General features: G+C 42.4%; 1 protein-coding gene across 7 annotated transcripts in view; it reads right to left on the bottom strand.

Moving 5' to 3' along the window:
- The window catches only part of ITGB6 (integrin subunit beta 6), a 150,781-nt gene extending 147,066 nt beyond the window's left edge, over positions 1–3,715 (bottom strand). For 4 of the 7 annotated variants that reach the window (XM_027559615.1, XM_027559611.1, XM_027559626.1 and 1 more), the window contains exon 1: positions 3,445–3,714. The gene's annotated coding sequence lies outside the window, so the exon portion shown is untranslated. Of the gene's footprint in view, positions 1–3,444 lie in introns of all 7 variants that reach the window. The other 3 variants (XM_027559647.1, XM_027559654.1, XM_027559663.1) reach the window with 1 other exon arrangement.
- Between the last annotated feature and the right edge of the window lie 9,982 nt (positions 3,716–13,697).

Raw genomic sequence — 13,697 nt, 5'->3', positions numbered from 1 at the left:
GGTACTTCTAGAAGCCTCCTTATGATCAGCATTGGTTTTGTACACAGCATCCTTAGATATGGTCCTTTAACCAATTCATAACCCACTTCCCTGTAAGAGAAAGGCTTGGCAAGAAGACTTGAATGATGCCATGATGAACTGCAAGACTTCCACAAGCCCAGAGGGATGGCAGGTAGGAGCATATTCAATGCAGACAGACAGAGTCCTGTATAAAGGTCAGATTCAAGGGACAATGGAGAGATGGTTGGACTGTGGGCTTTGTGGAGGGAATGATTATGTTTGTCTTGTTCACTGTCTCCACCCCTGGTCTGGCAAATAATGTCTGGGAACACAAAAATCAATAATGTAAGTTTCCTACATTAAAAGCCTCATAGTCTAACTGGAGAGCCCAAAGTGTGTGTGTGTGTGTGTGTGTGTGTGTGTAGTGATACAAGAAGAAAGAGTAAACAATGGCCTGCAGAGAATCAAGGGACTAACTACATATGTTTGTGTGTGTGAGCTGTGCAAGGATTGAAGAGCGTCAGGGGAAGCTCCATCCAAAAGGTGATGGTCAAACTGAATCGTAATGGGAGAAAACTAGAAATTCACTAGGTAGATAAGATCACTAGGCAGCTCTGGAGACATGAAATAGCATGGTGTGCTTAGGGGAGAGTAAGTAATTAATTTGGTCAAAGCATAGATTATATTTATGTGATGAAAGCAAAGATGGAAAGACAGCATAAAGGGAATGATAAGGGATGAGCTGGAAAAGTAGGCAAGACTCTCTGGATCTTGAAGGATGCTGGTGTAGAGGGGTCAAAATTTATCTCATAGGTGATGGAGAAACATGGAAGGATTTTAAACAGAAGAGGTATACATTCTGATTTATAATTTTGAAAGATAGCTTATGGAGAATATTGGTGATTGGAGGCAGGAAGGTTGACTGGGAGGCTACTGCAGAAGTCTAAGCAAACGTGAGTAAACTGTGATGACAGGAAGCATGGAAGGGGAGAGGATCAACAACAGATCTTTGGGAATATGAATGGACTAGGCCTGCAAGTGATGGGAGGTGGTGGATGACTATAGACATGAAAGAGGCGAAATTAGTCTGAAGTTTCTCACTCAGGCACTTGGTTGAAATAATTTTATATGTAGTAGAGCTATATATGTTTCCCCCATGGCTCAGTGGTAAAGAATCTGCCTGCAGTGCAAGAGACATGGGAGACGTTTGATCCCTGGGTCAGGAAGATTCCCCTGGAGGAGGAAATGGCAACTCGCTCCAGTATCCTTCATGGTAAATAAATTCCGTGCACAGAGCAGCCCAGTAGGCTACAGTCCATGGGGTCATAAAGACACACAACTGAGGGACTGGGCACAGCACAGCAGCAGAGCTGTATGTGTGATGAGCTTTGTGCTGTGTAAGCAAAAGATCAGTGTTAATAGTACGATTAGATGTATCTATCAAGCTGCTACACAGGACTCAAAAGAGGGTGTGAAGAAGAGAAGAGATCAGATAACGGTGGAGAATAGTTAAGTATGAAGCTGGATGCTGGTGGCATGAAGGACAGTCCAGGGTCTTCTAGTGGGAAGGCCAACCAAAAATAGCTCTCTGGGCTGTTCTGGCTGAACTGGCGGGCCACATGCTCTGGCGAGCTGTGGGTGCCATCCCTGTGAAGAGGGTGGATCCCCAGATGACCCTGGCCTATAGTTAGCTCACACAATCAGCTGTGGCTGGCTTCCAAAGTAGCAGCGACAGCAGCTGACAGGTTTGGAAATATATTTTCTTCTCTGTCAAGAAAAAGTGCTCATAAGGAATACATTTCCCAAATGGCTACTCTTTCTGGTTTGACCTAAGGGGTTCTATGGCGGAAAATACGCCCATGGTTTCTGTAAAGCCATTTAAAAAATTAATCACTTCTCTCTTGAGTCAAAAATACCCTGAACCTCTTGAGTAACTTAGGAGAATTCATTGTAAGTTCTATCCCTGGAAAATAGGTCAAAGAAATGCTTGCTGGCATGCTTTAGTTCTTACTGAACACCTCCCTGCTCTGCATAGCCCAATAAACGTAAATTAGAATATAAGAATTCTAAGGAAAGGAATCTAAGCTTAATAGAGTAGAAGTCAATGTCCTCTTTTGGGATCTGAAGTTGGATTACAAGAATCTAGCTTTGAGACTCTCAGCTGAAAAAGTTTTGGCAATCACTTAAAGTTCATGTCAAAACATCTGGTGGTAAGTTTGCTTTAGTGTATGCTAACTGGGGATAATATTTCAAGACTGCAATAATGTTTTTTGTTTGTAAATTGAGCTTTAGTTTCTGTACTTCATCCAGGAAACACTAGAGGGTGTACATCAGATAGAGGAAAACGGCTGCCCTGAGAATGAACAGGAATGAAGAGGAGAGATGGCTTGGGAAGGAAGGTATTTCTACACTTCACTGAGGCACAGAATTTTACTTCGGTAGACACTAATCTTTATGCTATCAAAAAGCGACTTGATGTTTGAAACCCAGACTCGAGAACTTTAATGATGATCTGCTGAGCCTGTTCAGAATCCAAACTGTAAGGAACCACCATTACTCTCTGACCAGAATGTATATTCTGTTCATTTTGGACATCTTGAAAGCCAATATGATACAGCTCTATCTGTGAGTCTTTAATTTTAGAGGAAACGCTATTTGGATTTTCACAGATACTGGATTTTTTTTACAGCACTGATACTCATATCCCCAAGTGCTTGAAGTGAATAGTAACGATACAAAAGTGAATAGTAATGACACCAGGCATTTTCAGGCACTTGTGGGAATAAAACGTGCTCTTTGAAGATATGCTAGATTGGAGGCTTTCCCCTCTTCATTTCATCCATAGTTTTCATGAATTAACTCTACATGTAAACACCATTCTACAATGCTGAAACACCAGAGTTAACCGGCCACCACAACGCAGTGCACGTGTCAGTAAGAACTGCTATTTCTCTTGCTTAAATGTCCAGTTCCATAGTTGCTTTGTACCTCTTGCAGATGCCAGAAGAGCTAGTGAGGGCTAGAGTCAAATCACCTATTTTAAAAACAATGTTAACAACTAATTACTCTAATCGGAAACAAATATCTTAAGCTTCTGAAGAAACAAATCAACTGAATGTTATAATATTTTAATGAATGATGAACTGATAATTCTATGAAATCTCGTCCTTAAACCATAGCAGACTCCTGAAGCACAACTGTTGAAAAGCGTGTGTGAATTCCAATATAAGAAACTTCACAATAAAGCATGCTAAGTTAAGAAGGACCTGCCCTTTAACAAACCATGGGGTCAGCCTTACCTGGACGTTAATATCAGGAGAATAGAAATAACATTATGAACTTTCGAAGGCAGCGTCTGCTCGAAACGATCAAGTACACTGACAGGGACAGTTTAGCTCCGGAATTTGGGGTTGGCTTTTGTTAGTCATGCATTATCCTACTTACCTCTGAGGACAGACCTTTAAATTTCAGAAAGTGTTGAGATGCATTACTGTACCCGTAATCAAAAGTCTTTGGCAGAAATATCATTTATCCTTGTGGTAATGAACAGATTTATAACATTCTGGTGTCACCATTCCTGAAAAAGCACTTTGGTTTGAATGCTTCTTCCACAAACATAGTGAATCGTTCACGAAGGCACATGGGTGTAGAACGCTATGGAGAGATATTGCTGGTGAGTGACAGAACGTCTGGTTGATTTACAGGAAACCCCAAGTGCGCGTATGAATAGGTTAGGTTTAGATTGACGAGCAAATGTGTAACCAGACTTCTGGCTGACAAATGGCAGAGCTATGCCAGCACATTAGCCTCTCTGGAGAGAGACCAAAAGTAAGGCAGGAGGATCAAGTTCATTCCATAAAGGATATTCAAACCTCATGGATGGCAGCGTGGCTGAGATATTAAGCACATATAGATTTTAATGCCCCAAAATAGAACCGGGCAAATTTAGAGTTGAACTGGCATCCAAGCTGAAGACCAAACTCCTATCAAATTTCCCTGTATTGACTCACAGACATAGAGACCAGACTTGTGGTTGCTAAGGGGGTAGGCAGATGGAGGAGGAGAGGATTGGAAGTTTGGGGTTAGCAGATACAATCTATTATATATGGAATAGATAAACAATAAGGTTCTACTATATAGCACAGGGAGCTATATTCAATATCCTGTAATAAACCATAATGGAAAATGGAAAAGAATATATAAACCACTTTTCTGTACACCAGAAGATAACACAGCATTGTAAATCCACTATGCTTCAATAAAAAATAAACTAAAAATTTTTTCTATATTGTGTATATTTATATTTACACTCCTTCAGAAAGATGGTGGTATTTTTCAAGATGAGTCATATTTTATTGGCAGGCTTAGTTTAAAGTGGCTAGCCTCTAGAAATGGCTGGTTTGGGTAAACTAGAAAATAGAAACTGATGAATTAGTATCACAAATGGTGCCAAGCACTAAATGGTTTAGATTGGATTTGATTTATTCTGATTGGGCACAAAAGAGTTCAGACATAGCCATACAGCTCTTGTGAAGAAGTATGAAGCATCTGGACCACATTCTTCCTCCATAGCTGAGCTGACTATGCAGGGCTTTGGGTCTGCTTTCAAGAATAGCAGTAAGATTGTAGGGGCAGATCCTGTTCATTGAGTCCCTGTGGCCTGTCCAGCACTTGAGGTCATTATATCATTTAATTCTTCCCACCCCACTGTGGGGCCGGGTTTATGATCTGGCTTTATAGATGAGCCTGACATTCAGAGAGATGACTTGCCCAGGGTCACACACTAGCCAGTGACAGTTCAGATTTAGACTCTGGTCTGACTCCAAAGCACTTGCCATCATGCTACACCACTTCCTGAATGTCTGAAGAACAGTTCTGGTGACGGTCCGGCAGATCACAAGCCCTGTCATATCTGTGTAGAAGCCAGATACAATGGACATGAACTTGAGAAAACTCCGGGAGGTGGTGAGGGACAGGAAAGCCTGGTGTGCTGTAGTCCATGCGGTTGCGAAGAGTTAGACATGACTTGGCAACTGAAGAACAACAGAGCTGCAGAGAGCCAGGGGACTTGGAGCTGAATTCTTGACTCCATCATTTCCTGGCTGTGTGATCTCAAAAAAATTTCTAACCTCTCTAAACTGTCTCCTGTGTGTATCTTGTGGGTGGTGGAATATCAGGACTCTTCATTTCTAACCCTCTGTGATCCCATGAGCCTTCAAGGGGCTTTTCCTTCCCTATAATTGAGGTCAATGTTCATTCTTTTGCTCTTTAGGTAAGCTCAGGTGTGAGGAAACATTTCTATTTGAAATTCAAGGACTGAGTTAATTTCTGCCCTAGAGATGTTATTCCTTCTCTGCAAAAGTCATTTCCTCTGTGGGTTGCCCCAACACAGGCTAGCATCCATTTCCCAAGTGGACAACTCCACTGTATGCTGAGTGTGGTGCTGTTTCCCAGGGAGGCATAGAGAGGCCTGTAGGACATGCTAGAAACCCAAAATGATACTTTATAATGTTATTACAAAGGAAAACCACTAGAGATGTCTCTCATCTGAAGGCAATAAATATGACTCCCTGTGGGTCAGAGAACCAAATACTCATGGAGTTGCCCCTTTTGGATACTTTTCTTCTATTTCTATAAATTAATGAGGTTTTATTTATTGTATCCCCTCCTTATGCTTAACTCACAATGATAATGCTGATGAACTTTCACTGAAATCTGCTGTCTACAATGAAAACGTCCCTGCATACTCCTTGCTGGGCTTTCACCCATTACCCTGTTGATAGAAACATACACACTAGCTCCCCTGCCACGAGCAGCCACCACTCGCTGCTCACTGCTTGGCATTCTTCAGGCTCAAGTGACATAAGCCCGGCTGTATGTGGGGAGCAATGCTGGAAAATTCCTTTGATGTTGTGCCTTGTGACACTCAATGACTAAATCTAAGCTTTTGCTATTTGACCAAATGCCAAATGTGCTAGATCCTGAATGTCTATGATCTTACAGATGGCTGGGTGAAAAAATAAGAATAGACCATCAGAAAAAAGTATTTCAAAACTGTTTTGCAGTGCTAATTAAGGTGAACTTTGATTAATTGGAGAGTTGGTTGAAACAAGTATTCTAGGTAATTAGGAGCTAAGGCATAACGCTTAAGAAATTCACTTACTATATACAGTGTCATATATGTATAAGGTATTAGGAATGCAAAAAGGGGCAAAAGTTCATATAGTGGTTTTATTCAAAGCATCTTCTGGTTTTATTGTACCCATTATTGTTGGAAATCTTGTCCTATTTTTTTCCAGTCCTTTTTAATGCTTATTTTTCTTGGTACAAATGATTCTGCATATAATCACACAAAATGTGTATTTTGAATCCATTTCTATTCGTTTAACACTTTAAGAATTTAAGCATCTTCTAAGCATCTAAATTTCATTATTCACTTAAAATTTAGGTTGTTTCCACTTGCTTTCCATGACAAAAATATACTATGAAAAAAATACCTTTACACATGAAGATTCCCCCGCCCTTTTTTTATATTTTCAATGACAAACTCATATGTGGAATAATTGGATCAAAGAAGATAGCGTTACCTACTCAGTGTCATCAGTATGCATTGCACCTACTTTCCAAAGGAGCTATACCAATCTATGCTTGCATATACCAATCAATGCTTGCATATACCAACCAATGCTTGCATATACCAATCAATGCTTGCATATACCAATCAATGCTTGCATATACCAACCAATGCTTGCATATACCAATCTATGCTTGCATATACCAAGCAATGCTTGCATATACCAATCAATGCTTGCATATACCAATCTATGCTTGCATATACCAACCAATGCTTGCATATACCAATCAATGCTTGCATATACCAATCTATGCTTGCATTGTTTGACTTTAAGTCTCTCCTTACTATCTCCATAGTTATTGGGCTTCTATTTGTTCACATTTTTTGCCTTATAACAGGAAAAATACTTCTGAATAAAAATAAATGTAACACCCATTATGTACTGAATTCACATAATAACCTTGTAAAGTCAACAGCTACAGATGAACAGGCACCAGGAAAGATTAAGTGGCTTGCCAAGTGGGTACAATATTATCAGAGCTGGAACTTGATCTTGCCTCTTTTGAGTATAGACCTATTGTGTGCTTCATTCTACTACAACTGCCCCTTAAACAACCATGTAGGTCTGGGCTAATGCGACCTCCAAGAGAAGCTTGGAGAGGCTCCATGGTTGGTGTGTATAACGATGGAATTGATTCCAAATGGCTTTGTTCCCTAAAAAACAAAACATTATCTGAAACAAAGTGAGGTTTTGATTAATTTCCGCGTGCTGTTTCACCCTCCCACATGCACATTAAAGAGATTAAACAAGAAGAAGAATGTTTTCAATAGTGCCCAAGTGTTGGAGTATTTTAACTAAACTCAGATATACATGAGTAACACAGTGGAAGTTGTTCATGTGTATATGAGACAGAACGTGGCCTTTTGACTTCTGTCTATTAAACACAAGAAAATTTACAGTTAAAATTCCACTCTTAGCTCTCCAGCCAAGATAGGTATGGCCCTGGCCACAAAACATGAAGGACAAGGCTGCCACAAGGCCCAGGAATCTGTTTGCATCATAGAGTAGGGCAGGCAAACCTCAGTAAATCAAGGTCTCACCTTCATTCTTCAAAAAGCCTGCTGGATGAAAGTGTGTGCTTCATCCTTTAACATGAGAAATCTTGTTTTGCTGGAGCATGGTGTGTGGAGAAAATGACAAATGCTTCCTGGTAGGAGGGAGTTTGGATGCCCCAGGTACCCATTGGGAAAGTCATCTGGGAAAAATAATTTGGGATCATGTGACCTTTTTATTCTTTGCAGGAGTGAAAAGAAGGAAAACCTGGTTGGGAGGCCATAGTCATGGAACATGGCAGCGTCTGCCAGCCTTGCTTGGCTCCACCGAGTGTGGCTCTGGGCAGAGTACTTGCGTTTTGATTCAGCCAGAGGTTCCTGGGTTTAGAAGATCCCCTGTGAGTGGAGCAGGAGGCTGAATAGTGAAGTTTAGCAAAACTCAGGAATGAGCTCACCTCATTTAGATTGCAAAATCCCATTAATTTCTACTCAGACCACAACTGAATGGACTTTAAAAACAAAGCTCAGGAACTTCCCCAGTGGTCTAGTGGTTGGAATTTGCTTTCCAATGCAGGGGATGTGGGTTTGACCCTTGGTCAGGGAACTAAGATCCCACATACCAGAGGGCAACAAGAGAAGCCCCCAGGCCACAACGAAGACCCAGCGCAGTAAAAAAAAAAAAATGTTTTTAATAAACTAAAAATTAAAAAATACATTTAAAAGATGACAACAAATTCCCAGTATCTAAGTCACAAAGCTAGCAACTCTGAATGTGGGTAGCAGAAAGAATATCTTGTCACCATCATAGACTCCTTTGGATAATTGCAAAGAAGGATGGCTTCTTCAAGCATTCAGATAATCTCCTCTAGGGGCTTCTCTAGGGAGATGAAGCTGGTTGGTGCATCTTTCAGTGCTGAGAAGGCGATTTAGAATCACAGCTGGTAAAGAATCTGCCTGCAATGCAGGAGACTTCAATTCCTGGGTCAGGAAGATCCCCCAGAGAAGGCAACCAACTACCCACTCCAGTATTCTGGCCTGGAGAATTCCATGGACAGAGGAGCCTGGGGACTACAGTCCTTAAGGTCTCAAAGAGTCAGACACGACTGAGCGACTTGCACTCAGTGTCTTTAAGGAGAAAAGCTGGGAACAGCAGGATGCCTTTGTAGGAATGCAGAGAAATGAACAGCTCTCCGGGTCCCAGGTTCCGTGACCAGATTTTAATTTTAATCAGTGAGGAATCCTGAAAAAAAAACAATAACAGAAAACAGCTGGGAAGCAGCATTGATTTCAAAGTCACGACAGTGACATTCACTCCATCAACGTATTTTCATAGCCCCTGCCTGAAAGACCAGGTAATGAATATGCATATCATCCAGAGCTCTGCCTGGAGCTGGGTTCTTGTTTTGCTGGTGGCATTTAAGAGAAGGCGTGCTGAGCCGAGTGCCAGGGGCATTTTCCTGTAGTCTACTCTAAACGGCTATTTTCTCTGACGTGACTAGGGTGTTTTCTGTCACCTCCAAATATTAAACAGTATGATAGCATTGTTTCCAAGGTTTGTGGCCTCTGTGACAGTCAAGCGTGCAGGAAGATGCAGGCGGGGGTTGGAGGAGAGGATTGACTGCTTCCCCCCGGGGCCAGGCCAGAAGGCGGAACCGGAGAGGAGCCACTCTCCTGTCTCTTGTTTTATTTGGAAGGCTTTCCTCTGCGTTTTTACTACTGGGTGGTCCTTGGGCCTCCCACCACATTCCAAATATTTCCAACCTCTCTGAGAAGTGGCAGCTCTTCCTTAGGAGCTGACCCCCTGGCTCGGGCGGGCGGGCGGCTGGGTGGCACTGGCAGGCCCTCAGGCACAGCATTCCTGTTTTGTGCTCTTCCCCTTGTCTGGTTTTGAAGTCAGTTGGAACAAGAGAGAATTGTGAGCCTGAAGTTCTAAGATTTCGGGTACAGTGGGTTTTTCTTTTGCAGCTCTTTATGCTGGAATGCTCAGTGGTCTCCAACTTTTTGGATGACTCACCTGAATCAGTAAAAGACATTAAGCAGATTCTCCCAATACTGTTTTTTATTTATGGCTAGGCATGTACCATTGAACTAATACCCTGTTTCTTAAAAACACACAGAGAATGCTTCTTAAAGTGAAATAATATTAAATTCTTTGTTTTCTTGATGGCACAAAAATCCTTTTCCCCCTTCCTTTGCTATTAATGGGTTTCTCAAGTGGCACTGGAGAAGGCAATGGCACCCCACTCCAGTACTCTTGCCTGGCAAATCCCATGGACGGAGGAGCCTGGTAGGCTGCAGTCCATGGGGTCGCTAGGAGTTGGACACGACTGAGCGACTTCACTTTCACTTTTCACTTTCCTGCATTGGAGAAGGAAATGGCAACCCACTCCAGCGTTCTTGCCTGGAGAGTCCCAGGGATGGGGGAGCCTGGTGGGCTGCCGTCTCTGGGGTCGCACAGAGTTGGACACGACTGAAGTGACTTAGCAGCAGCAGCAAGTGGCACTAGTGGGAAAGAACACATCTGCCAACACTGGAGAGGTAACATCGGTGGGTTCCATCTCTGGGTTGGGAAGATCTCCTGGAGGAGGGCAAGGCAACCCACTCCAGTACTCTTGCCTGGAGAATCCCATGGACAGAGGAACCTGGCAGGCTACAGTCCACGGGCTCACAAGAGTCCGACATGACTGAAGCGACTTAGCACATATGCATGCTGTTAACATTGTATGCTCATTTTATATTTCTATGCCTCACTTGAAAAGCTTATGTTACCACTTGGTGATTTGAGTCACATCATCTAAGCACAGTTTATTCTGATATTTGGTTAGTGACTATTATATCTAAAAGCAATGCATCAAAGATGTGCAAGAAATGAATTGTCTGTAATGACTCCATCCTGACAGGTTTTGGAGCACATCTACTAACTAGGCCAAGATTCTATTGGAAGTTTATTAAAAATTTTCCATCTTTTTTTTTTGGCTTCAACCAATTGCTCTCATAATCTAGTGAAAAAGTACTCTCCATTGCCCAAACCTAGAGAAAGGGAAGAGGCAAGGAAGCCTTGTTGAAGCACCATTTTGTAGATAGATCGATCAATAGATAGAGATATGTTCAAAGCTGTCTAAAATTATACATTTAAAATGTTTTAAAATGATTTTTTAACTCCCACTTCCAAGTTTTTAAAATGGGTATTTATCAGAATTCTTAACAGAGAAAAAAACATGGTTTTTGGAGATGATTTATACAATGATGGAATATTGTACATATAAATATAAATATTAGTTTCCAGCATGTTCTCTCCAAAGCATGAATTTCTTTTTCTGAGCAGTCACTTTCTCATTCCCTGGTAGGAGGGTGTCAGTGTTTCCTGGGCTCCACAGATTTGGGGTCTTTATTTACGCAGACCTCACCACTAGGCTGCATATTCCAACAGCTTCTTGTCACCAAAGGAAGTTTCAGAAAATGTCTTTCACACAGTAAGATGGCAGGATGAACTGCCCTGGTCTGTGTCTGTTGGGTGACATTGTGTTTTAGAAACAAAGCATGCAAACTGCTGGGAACAAGTGAATCAGTCTGAGCTCCTAGTAGTAACTGCTGGTGCACGTGAATGGAGTAATTGAAGTGAGTTTAATAAAGATAATCTCTTATATTATATTTATTATATTATGTCCCATTATAATCAAAGCAAAAGGAAACCAGCCAGCAACAGCAGGGAGCCCTTTCTCTCTTCCCCTAAGCCTGGAGTCCAGGGAGGAAGCAGTGACACAAGCCAGGGAGAGAACTGTGGCTCAAGCACAGGGAGTGGTGGTCTGCACTGTGATTTTGGTAGACAGACTATATTAGTTTGCCCAGAATGCCCTAACAAAGGAAATACAGTTGAGCAGTTTAAACAATGGAAGTTAATTTTCTCACAATTCTAGAGCCTAGAGATCTGAGATCAAGGTGCTGGCAGGGTTGGCTTCTTCAGAGGCATCTCTCCTTGGTTTATAGATGGCTCTCTTCTCCCCATGTCTTCACATGGTCCTGCCTTTGTGCACGTATCTGTGTGTCCAAATCTCTTCTTCTTATAAGGACATCAGTCATATGTGACTCGGGCCCACCCTATGACATCCCAAGTCGCTTCAGTCATGTCTGACTATTTGTGACCCCATGCACTGTAGCCCACCAGGTTCCTCTGTCCACGGGATTCTCCAGGTAAGAATACTGGAGTGGCTTGTCATTTCCTCCTGCAGGGGATCTTCCTGACCCAGGAATCAAACCCATGTCTCTTGTATTGGCAGGTGGGTTCTTTACCACTAGCGCCACCCTCATTTTAATTTAATTATCTCTCGAGGAGTGATTAGTCACTTGAGTTGTGGTCAGCTCTTTGTGACCCCATGAACTATATAGCCCGTCAGGCCCTTCTGTCCCTAGGATTTTCTAGGCAAGAATACTAGAGTGGCTTGTCATTTCTTTCTCCAGGGGATCTTTCCCATCCAGGGAATGAACCTGGGTCTCCTGCATTGCAGGTGGATTCTTTACCAACGGGGCCTCCAGGGAAGCCCCAGTTACTTCTCTAAAGGCCATATTTGTAAATACTTGCTGAGGTCCTGGGGCTCAGGCCTTCAAGTTTGGATTTAGGTGGGTACATAATTCAACCCCTGCATCAGGATATGGCAACACACTTCAGTATTCTTGCCTGGAGAATCCCATGGACAGAGGAGCCTGGCAGGCTATAGTTCATAGGGTCGCATGGAATCAGACACGACTGAAGCATCTTAGCCTGCACACATGCACAATTCTACCCATAATGCTGACACTGTCAATCTGTGGGCCGCAAGGAAGAAGCATGGGCAACAAAACTTGATCAGTCTTCCCTCCTGCCCACTGGATACAGGTAGCTTACACTGGCCAACCCCAGATAGAAGCCGGAAGCAAGGGAGACTGTGTGATGCCACCCTGAAGGTCAGTCTCATAAATTACGGAGAGTTACAAAGAGTAATCTGGAAGAGCAAACAGTGCTGAACTTAGAACACAGATTTCATTGATCTATAGAGTTATAAATAATTTAACAAAGAAGCTAGACAAACCAGTGTATTTGACTTTGTGGATTGCAAAAGAGATGTTGGTTTCAGAGAACGGCTGTTAGGAGGTTTGGCTTTGTGGCAATAGTTTGAAAATCTTGCATAGCACTAGTCCTCATGAGAATTAGAAAAAGACATCCCTGTGGGCAGACACATTGGAGGAAAAAAGACTTCAACTGGATTGAGCGGTTGTTTTGGTGAGCTTGTCATTTATCCTCCTCAGTCAAACACTCCCTGCACAGCCCTGTGCAGCCACTCTTACCAAGGACTCCGATTCAGAGCCTATGTGCCCTGGGCCCCTCATTCCAGCCCCTCATCATGAAGAACTTGAAGGATGAATTTTGATGTCACCTCTTGCTACACTCTGCAAAATGGCATCCTTCTAGTTCACATGGGAAGAATCATTAAGCTATAGAAAAAATTCAAATCTATCCACTGCCTGTTTTATTAAATCAAGTCCCCTTTGCTGGCAGTTTCTGGCTGACTTGAACTTATTTGGTGGATCTTCCATCTAATGGGAGCCTTTAGTGTCATTTAGATAATTGTTCCTTGTTAGCACACTGGTCACCCCATTTTAAGAGTTTGGGATTACTAATAAACATGAAATTTGCATATAATCATTAATTTTATTACCCATAAGGCAGAATATAGCATACAATGAAAAAGCTGTGCTCTGCACAATTCCAGGGGGTGCCAGTCACATAGTCATTATAGATTTATATAGTTATTTTGACAATTTTCTGGCAGATGATGCTACAGAGTTCTAAGAACTGGGTACCTCCTGCATCTCCAGTTGTTACAGAGTTGATGGTTGGGTAAGAGGCAGATTAGGTAGCTGTAGGGACTTGATTGGGCACTGGAGAGGGGGTGGGGAAAGGGAAGGACCCAGTGAAGACTAAGATGTGGTCCAAACTTCTCCATACAGTGAAGAGGAGGAAACCTGGGCCCCCCTTCAGCCTTGGCTTCAGAATAATGCCCAGACATACCACCTCCACCTGCACCGCTCCCCC

Source organism: Bos indicus x Bos taurus, chromosome 2, assembly GCF_003369695.1.
Source record: "Bos indicus x Bos taurus breed Angus x Brahman F1 hybrid chromosome 2, Bos_hybrid_MaternalHap_v2.0, whole genome shotgun sequence".
Taxonomy (NCBI): Eukaryota; Metazoa; Chordata; class Mammalia; order Artiodactyla; family Bovidae; genus Bos; species Bos indicus x Bos taurus.
Note: the sequence above shows the minus strand (reverse complement) of the source record. Positions and strands in the feature narration are given on the sequence as shown.